The 9783-nt window shown below is 47.4% G+C and overlaps 1 pseudogene; it reads left to right on the top strand.

Annotated features, from left to right (window-relative positions):
• Window positions 1–8132: 8132 nt before the first annotated feature.
• Window positions 8133–9360, top strand: LOC114905686 (annotated as a pseudogene).
• The last annotated feature ends 423 nt before the right edge of the window (window positions 9361–9783 follow it).

Raw genomic sequence — 9783 nt, 5'->3', positions numbered from 1 at the left:
AGGGGGGTCCCCTGGAAATTCCCCAACCTCTAAAGCTGACATCGCTGTCTGCCTTGCGGCCCCAGGCTCTAACCTCAAATGGCCTTTTCTCTCTGCTCACGTTCATCGCCAGGAGAGCTGCCCCACCCAGCTCCCACCCAGCTTCCCAGGACACACCTCATCCTTCACACTCTAATTCTCAAAAGGCTGGGCACGTTCCCTTCCGGTCCCCTTCTCCCACTCTGCCACAACTTTTGAAATCTTTCCCTGTGCTGTCTGGAACTCGTGGATCGTTATCAGCACCATCTCCTATGTTGTCAACCTCTTTCCTGAACGTTCTCTTCACCTTCTTGCTCTAACTGGAATCTGGGCAGCCCTCTCAAGTCATGGTCGTGTGTTCCCCACGCACGACACGACCGGGCCCGAGAGTAAGGCAGGCCTCCTCCTTCTTCCTTGACGGCACTTCCAGGCCATCCTCCCTCGGGTCCCTCCTCCTTTACCGCCCCAGTTTAGAATTTAATGTCATTACATTATGCCCACTCTCTCCTCTCTTGTTATAGTTATCTTGGGACCCCCACCCCCACCCCCCACTGCTAGGTTACCTTAGCTCCTGGCTGATGGCAATCTACTCCAGTGTTAGCCCTGTCCTAATTCCTGGCGATTCCAGTACCTGCAGAGATGATCCTTCTGCAGCCTGGCCTCTTATTTTCTTGTTTCTTCTCCTCCCCTGATCTTGGCCTCCAATCTATTCAGCCGCTCATTGCTACAGTCATATCACAGACCTTGTCATATGCGATAACTGTTCTCTTTCCATAATCTCTAATTCATGTATCAGACTCCCTGACCACCACCTCCTCTTTTTCTAATTCATCCTCCCTAGTGTCCTGATGCCAAAACTCCTTGAACCCCTCTGAGAAATCCAATCAGTTGGTCCAACAACGTTTTCATCGCATTTCAACTTCACGATCTCCTCTATTTTCTGAAGTTAAATGCCATGGTAAATGATGATAATCATTCCCTTGGATGCATTTCCATCTTACCTGACTCACTGACTTTGTTGTGTTTGCTTGGCCGAAGTCCCTGCCCTGGGACTTCCCTGGTGGCGCAGTGGTTAAGAATCTGCCTGCCAAGGCAGGGGACACGGGTTCGATCCCTGGTCCGGGAAGATTCCCACATGCCGCAGAGCAACTAAGCCCGTGCGCCACAATGACTGAGCCTGCGCTCTAGAGCCCATAAGCCTCAACTACTGAGCCCACATGCTGCAACTACTGAAGCCCACACACCTAGAGCCCATGCTCCGCAACAAGAGAAGCCACCACAACGAGAAGCCCGCGCACCACAACGAAGAGTAGCCCCCGCTCGCCGCAACTGGAGAAAGCCCACGCGCAGCAACGAAGACCCAACGCAGCCAAAAAAAAAAAATTTGGAAACAAAAGTCCCTAACCTGACTAAATCCATTTTTCCCCTACACCACACCAGCAACCATGCAACTGACATGTGGCCAGAGAAAAACCCAACCATACTGACTGAGTGCACTGAAACTTAAGAACTGCGCCTCTTAAGTGGGCCCTCGGTACTGCCAGCAATCGTACTGTATACATTTTCCCTATGCTACTTTCTCTCCTACTCTCCCTGTCCATCATACATACATTCTCCTCTGTATCCGTCAGCCTTAGCTATGTATCAAGCCATCCCAATAAATAGTGGCTTAAAGCTGTAACTATTTTATTTGCTCATGATTTTGTGGGTCAGCAATTTGGGTCGGGATCAGTTGGGTACTTCTTCTGCTGGACTTGCTTGGTGTCACTCATGTGCCTGTGGTCATCTGGTGACTTAAACGGGGCTGTTTGGTCTCAGATGGCAGTTGGTCTTTGCCACTGAAAGGGCCACCTGTCTCCAGCAAGCTAGCTTGAGCTTCTTCAAGTGGTGGTGGAAGAGTTCCCAGAAACAAGCATTTTTTAAGCCACCGCATGTATCATATTTGCCAATGTCCCGTTAGCTAGAGAAAATCATATGGCCAAGCCCAGAATCAGTGTGGGAGAGGAATAGCAAGGGGCTGATGCACTGGGAGTTATTACTGGGACAATCTACCCTTCCACAGACTTCCATCTACCACCATACCTCCCACCCACCAGCATCTGGGTGCATATACTCTACCCCGTCTTCTGTTACTAGAAGAACCTCCATGCCTCTAAGGCTAACCCCTCCATTTTGGCCCTAGAGCCCATCCCTTCTTGTCCACTCAAGGCCCTTGCTTCTGTTCCTCCTCTGGAGTCACTCATGCCCATACAGTCATCTGGTGGCTTGAATGGGCTGCATCGTCTAAGGTGGCCTCACTCTCTTTCCTGCATCATCATTTTCCCTCTCTTTATTGGAGTATTCTCTTCAGAATAAAACCACGATATCTTTTATCTTACTCTAAAACATCCCTCTAATTACCCTCTGGTAACTGATCCGTTACTGATCCATTTCTCTGTTCTCCTGCACAGCTAACTGCCTTACTCACAGTCTCCACTTCCTCTCCTCCCAGCTTCTCTTCACCCCATGCCTATTGGGCTTTCATGACCCTAACTCCACCAAAGCTGATTCTGTCACAGTCTCCAACTTCCTCCACACTGATAAGTCCAAGGGTTAGTTCTCAGTTTTTGTCTTACTTGAACACTTTCTTGAGCTGACCTTCAAGATATTGCACTCTCTTGGTTTTCTTTATATCTCTCTGGCCTCTCCTTCCCAGTCTCCCGCCCCTTTACTGTTCCTCGATGCCTCTCCATCATCTCCCTGACAGCTTGGTGTTGGAATGCGCCAAGGCTCACTTCTTAAGGCTTTTCTCTGCGCTGTGTATATGCGCTCCCTAGGCAATCTCATCAATCTCGTGGACTTCAAATGCCCTCTAATGTGCCGATGATTCCAAACCGGTACCTCCAGGCTAATCCTCTTCTCTGAACTCCAGACCCATGTATACAAATACCTACTCGAATGCCCAACAGGCATCTTATACTTAATGTGCCACATAGAACTCCTCATGTTTTCCCCAAAACCTTTTCTACCTACAGTCTCCTCCAACTCAAATTAATGGCAATTTCCAATCTTTCAAGACAAAAACCATTAAGTCATCTTTAATTACCTTCTTTCTTATATACCCCACATCCAAATTCTGAGTTCATCTTATCTAAAATATCCCCAAATTCAGACCCTTTCTCACAACCTCCATTGCTACCACCCATATCCAACCTCCCACCTGGGTTATGAGATAGACTCTTTTTTTGCGGTACGCGGGCCTCTCACTGTTGTGGCCTCTCCCGTTGCGGAGCACAGGCTCCGGACGCGCAGGCTCAGCGGCCATGGCTCACGGGCCCAGCCGCTCCGCGGCATGTGGGATCCTCCTGGACCGGGGCATGAACCCGTGTCCCCTGCATCGGCAGGCGGACTCTCAACCACTGCGCCACCAGGGGAGCCCTCAACAGACTCTTAACTCATCTCCCTGTTTCTGCCCTTGTACGCTAGGGTCTATTTTCAACATAGCAGCTAGACTGAGCTTTTAAAAACATAAGTGACAGAGCATGTCGCTCCTCTGCTACAATGGGCCTCACAGCTCTTACAATCTGCCTGTCCCATCCCTTCTATCTTGCTGATTCTGCACTTACTTCTTATGACTCTACCCCTTGTCCATCTGGCTCCAGCAACATTGCTCTATTTCTAATTCCTAGAGTATCCCAAGCATACTCCCTTGTCAGGATGTTTGTATCTGGTTTCTTCTGTCTGGAACACTGTAGCAGTTAGCTTATGTGTGTAACAAATCAATCCAAAACATAAAGGCTTAAAATAACAATTATCATTTCTCCTGGTTCTCTGAGTTGACTGGACAGCTCTTGTCTACACCAGCTTGACTGAGGCTGTACGGTCTAGGATAGGAGTTGGCAAGCTACAGGCTGCTGGCCAAATCTGACCTGCCACCTCTTTTTGCAAATAAACTTTTATTGGCACACGACCATACCCACGTGTTTATGTATTATCTATGACCGCTTTCATACTACAAGAGCAGTGGCTTGATATTGATGGGTCAGTGGGGATTGCTTAGCCACGTGTTTCTCATCATCTCTCAGGGTAGCTCAGGCTCGTTTACATATGGTGGTCACAAGAGTTTCTGAGATCAAAAAGCCAGGTCACACTTGATATTGTCCCATTTTTCAAAGTAGGTCACATGGCTAAGCCTAGAACCAAGTGTGGAAGGGGCTACCCAAAGACGTGGCTATAAGGATAGGAATTCTGTGGCCATTTTTGTGAACAGTCTACCATTAAACCTTATTCCTCCTTCATGACTTGTTGCCCCACCTCGTACAACTCTATGCCCGAATATTACTTTTGTAGTGAACCTTCCTTGATGAGCTCCCTCTCCCCACTCCCTGTGCCTCTTTCCTGCTTAATATCCCTCTGTGACATCTATCACTTTCTTACCTTACTTATTTATTTTGTTCACTGTCTGTCTTCTCCTTCTAGAATATAAACCTCACGAGGACAGGGATTTTTGTCTGTGTTGTCCACTGTTTTATCTCAAATGCCTAGAAGACTGCCTAGAACAGAGTAGGAAATTAAAACACAGTTTTGAATGAATGGATGGTCTGATGGCGTTTATGATTCGAAGCAGGAGCGCTCCTTGCTGGCTGTAACAGTGCTACTGATGTTTGGGTCTAGAGCCCACCATTTATCCTTCTTGGTGTAACATTGCTACATTGTGATGGAATAATACATATTAAGCACTTTGAAAATACTAAGAATTTAAAAACAGAATTACTATTGCTTTGCTTTTTATACCTTAGATAAGGTTGGTCTTAACTCACTCAATAGGTAACAGTCACCAATTATATTTAATCCTCTTAAATGGACCAGAGCATTGCAATTATCTATTTTGGCATAGTAATCTCTTGGAGGAGGGGCTATTTCTAAAACTCTGATCACATTGAACATAACCCCACCCACCACCTTGGGATTTTTTTCTGCCTACAGAATAAAGTCCTCCCAAATCAGTACCCATTTTGCCTTTCAGGAATTATGCATTCTTTATTGGTTTAGTTAGGCTTGAAGAAAGGGCATGACTTAGAAAAGGGTGAAATGAGGGGTGGGGGAATTGAGACAGGAGCCAGAATGTGAGATCTTTTCAGAAACAAGTTGTGGAGCAATTTGGCTGGGATAGAGGAGCCATATGACACAATATAATATAGCAGGAGTATGGCAAATGCATGGGAAGTGCCATGTTTTGAATTATCATAAAATCGGGCCCTAGGCCCATCAGATGTCCAAAAGAATACATGAAACCAGACTAAGTCTGACAACATGATGAGCTTTTCTTATGCCTTTTGGTTCTTGTATTTACTCCTCTTACCGCATTACATCTATTTTCTTTTTCATTCTAAATTCTGTATGAATTTAAGAAAGTGAAACCACTGAGCCAATGGATTTTTCTAGTTTCATCAAGAGCAGAATTCTGGTCGTTGGATTGTTGATCTATTATGTCTCTATCACACCACTTCCTCAGTGGTTATTTATACGTCATCAACAGCTCCCAGACATTAAAATGAAAGGTTTTGAAACTTACGGGAGAAGTTTAGAGAGAGAGCTCTCTATAGCTTGTGAAACAGACAAGGTCACTGCTTAGTTAACCTTTCTTACAAAAGAGTTCAATGATAACAGCCAAATTAGAGCCCTGGTCAACCACAGCTCATGATGGGCTCTGTTGATGGGTGCCCTTGGCTAGACCTGAAAGTGATGTCCTGAGAAATGATTACACTTCCGCTCAATAAGCCAAAGATGTATCCATTAAAGGCTGAGCAGAAAGGAGGAATAAAGGTGGAAATGCATCCTCTTGATCAGTCCACATATTTGACCTCTTACTCTCAGTCATGGTCTCCAGTGTATCTGTCACGCTCCGTCACGTGTATGGATTATCCTAGTGCAGTTTCAGACACACAGAATCCTTGATTGTTGAGCTCCTTACAATCTTAGCAAGATATACTCAGGTATGTAAACCAATGAATAATTCTTAAAAAGCCATATGGAGAAATTAGGACTACGTGCTATTCACTCATTCAATAATTATTTATGAGGACTGTGTTAGATGCTAGGTGTTCTAGCCTCAAGATGAACATACTTTAGTTGGAGAGACCAACATTAAGAGTGATAGGTAAGTGCTGTGATAGAATGAAGTACACACAGAGAAATGGAGTTTTATCTTGACTTGGGAGTTGTGGGTGTCCTGGAAGCTTCCTCAGGTGTGATACCTGAAAAAGAATTTTGAAGACTGAACAGGAGATGTTAAGGAGAATAAACATTGCAGGTAGAGAGTGGTGTGGGCGACAATGGACCTTTCCATGTTCGTAGTCAAAGTGGAGGAGGATAAGGCAGAGTAAGGAAAGAGAAAAGATGCTGGAAAAGAAACAGGACAGATCAGAGAGAACCTGGCAGTTCAACTACAAAGTGTTAATTGGATGTGAAAAACAATGTAATGCCACTGCTGAATTTTTTTGAGTCATCAGATTTTCGCTTCGGAACATAGACAAATGTGGAAGATGAATAAAGCATCTGAGTATGGATGAGGCTAGAGGCCTGAGATCTACTAGGGGACTGCTGGAAAAAAGTCTGGAGAGACATGATGAAGGCTCTGCTAAGACAGAGCAGTGAAGAAGACGGGAGTGATGCTGAGAGATACTGATGACCAGAAATTAGAGTTCTTGGTGACCAGATGGGCAGCAAAGGAAAGAGTTCCGAAGGGTAATGTTTGGATTTCTAGCTTTGGGCATCTGGGTAGACAGTGACATCATTGTCAGAGAGAGAGAACACAAGAAGATAAATGGGGACTTTGGGAAAAAGTAGTGACTCTTCTCAAGTTCAAGATGCTGTGGAACATCTAGGTGGAGCTGGAAATGGAATGAAATGCGGCAATTCAGACTACATGGAATTAAAAGGGAAGGGTAAACTTTCCCACACCTAATCCCCTTTTGTGTTTGTCTATCCTGGCCTTTTGTAGAAAAGGCCTCCATCTGAATGATAGGAAGATATAGAAAGAGGGGCCTCATGGATGGCGTGGAGGGTGGGTGGGAACTGGAGGAAAGGCAGGGATTTGATCGGTAGAGGGGAAAAGAAAAGGCAGTTCAGGGAGGGAACAGAAAACCAGCAAACGTAAGACACTATTACCAAGCAAGGCAAGAGCAGAGGGTTCAAGATGTGGAGAAGAGGAAAGTAAGCATTACCAAGAGGATGGTGCTGGATTTCTGAATGAATTTATTCTCCGGATGGATGCTGGGAAGTTTAGACTTTAAACAACCAGCAGTAAGAAGCCATGGAAAGTTCCGGAACAGAGGAGGAGCATTATAAGATTCATATTTTACGAATATGGTTTGGAAACAGCACCCAGGAGAAAAGTGGGCCTAAGGGGAGGCAGAGATCTGTTTAATAGGTGATTGGAATCTTCCCGCACCTCCAGTGCTGTGTCAGGGAGAGAAGAGCTTCCAGGGGTTCTGCGGGCACAACTCTCCCCTGTCAGGAGTATGGCAGCACTTGGGCAACTGGGATTGAAAAAAGTCATGCTATATATTCCTTCAAAGGGGACCTGGCCATGGCCCTCTTGAAGAACCAGGGAGATAGCCATGGGTATTTTTTCCTTTAGAGAAATACAGAAGCAAATAGAAATAAAGCTTGCGGTAATGACAATTTTTTACCCAATCACACGTGCATTACTAAGTGTCTTCCGTGGGCTGGAAGGTGTGATTTTCTGAGTCGGCTGCTGAGTTGAGATGACAGGAATTGCTCAGTGTTGATAACACTTGGATGTTGCTAATGTAATTGCAGTTTCCCAAACCAGTCTCAAAAACTAAGGTTCTGGGTCCTGCGGCCCGGGGCTGTTGCGGAGGGGAGACCACTTGTTACTGCTGCCGCCGTCTCTGCCGCTTCACGGCGGCCATCGGGGTTCACCTGCGCATCCGTCTGTAAGGAGGGCCGGGCTGATGTGGTTGCCAATGATGCAGGCGACAGAGTTACTCCAGCTGTGCTGCTCACGCAGAAAGTGAAGAGGTTGTTGGACTGGCAACAAAACAAAGTAGAATGAGGAATATTTCAAATACAGTAACGAAAGTAAAGCAGATCCTTGGCAGAAGCCAGAAATGCGGTCCTTGGACCTGGCTTCTCGGCAATTAGCCCTGAGAGGGAAGAATCGGCTGGCTCCTGAGATAGACCGGAGCACACAGAGCCTCCCCACACCTTCAGATCGGCACCTTGCTGCCCAGGAGCCTCCTCCAGCTGGCCTTCCTTCGCAGTCCGCTACGGCCACTTCCAATAGCAGTGCGGGCATCCGGTGGTCCAGACAGGAGACACGGACGCTTCTCTCCATACTAGGCGAGGCACAGTATATTCAGCGCCTCCAGACCGTGCATCACAATGCAGACGTCTACCAGACTGCGTCTAAGCGGATGCAGCAGGAAGGCTTCCGCCACACCGAGCGTCAGTGCCGCTCCAAGTTCAAAGTCCTGAAGGCATTATATTTAATGGCCTATGTAGCCCACGCCACAAGTATGGGTGATCCACCGCGCTGTCCCTTTTATGATACGATGGATCACTTTCTCCAAAATGAGGTAGTGACTGACGCGCATAACTTAACGGAGGAGGTTGCTTGGGCCCAGCACTGTGATCAGAACTCAGCGGCCCCTGACACCCCAGGGGAAGAGGGAACCAGCATTCTGGGAGCAAAAATGACTCAGGCAGCAGATCGTCAGCCTAGCTTGAAAACAGTTAAGGAATCAGATGAGGACTGTCAACTGAGGATCAGTGACCAGATGTGAGAAACCAGCGACCCTGAGGACTCCCGGGACGAATCCTCAGGTGCAGGATGCTCTCGAGGGACTCCCAGCTACAGCAGCTCCCACCGCCTTTTCAGAGGTGCAGCCGCTCCCTGTCAGAGCAGCTCCATGACCAGACTGGGAGTGTGTGGGGAGCCCAGCCCCTGCACCAGCTCCGGCCGAAACACTCCCGGGGTGGCCTCGGCACAGCGGCCTCCGGGCTCCTCCTCCAGAGTTCCTTTTGTTTCTGGCGGGGATGGGCCTTTGACCAGTGAGGCCCCTCCCAGGTGGGCAAGGCGAAGAAGGCGGTCAGTGGCCAGGATTATCGCAGCCCAGTCGGCAGAAAACAGGAGATTGGCAGGAGAACTCTCAAAGCGGGAGGAAGAAAAATTGGACCGGCTGATTGCCATTGGCGAGGAGGCCAGTGCTCAGCAGGACCCTGCCAATGAGCTGCGCAGGGATGCCGTGGTCGCGCGCGGTGGAAGAGGCAACCGGTGCTTTTCAGCTAGCGCTTGAAAAGTTGCTTCAGAGGTTAATTTCAAACACCAGAAGTTAGGAGCTGATCACACGAGTGTGTATTTCCTTCTCTGGCAGAGGCCCGGTCCAACAGCTGCCTTATGGTAACCCTGGCTCCTTTTCCGTGTCCTCAGAAAAAGAGTGGATGGACCATTAATGTGCAGAAGGGTAGGAATATACTTGCTTCTCCCAAGCGTCTCCACTAGTTGAAAGACCTTTCAGAAACGTGAGAGGTAGCCTAGTAGACAACGGAAGCGGCCAAGTCCAGAGAGCTAGTTAGCCCCGGTTTCATCACGGATGTGCGACAATTTAGTTTACCTCTCAACACCAGTTTCCTTGGCTGTTAAAAGGGAGCAACCTGCCTACCTCACAGGGTTGCTGTGAGGATCAGATGCCTTAAATAGATGTGAAAGGGTTTAAAAGTTTAAAAGCACTAGACACATGTAAGTTATTAAACCATATG

The sequence above is a fragment of the Monodon monoceros genome, unplaced genomic scaffold (genome assembly GCF_005190385.1).
Source record: "Monodon monoceros isolate NGI ecotype Baffin Bay Population unplaced genomic scaffold, NGI_Narwhal_1 Super_Scaffold_22, whole genome shotgun sequence".
NCBI lineage: Eukaryota > Metazoa > Chordata > Mammalia > Artiodactyla > Monodontidae > Monodon > Monodon monoceros.
The sequence above is the reverse complement of the archived record's forward strand: the minus strand, read 5'-3'. Positions and strand labels throughout refer to the sequence as shown.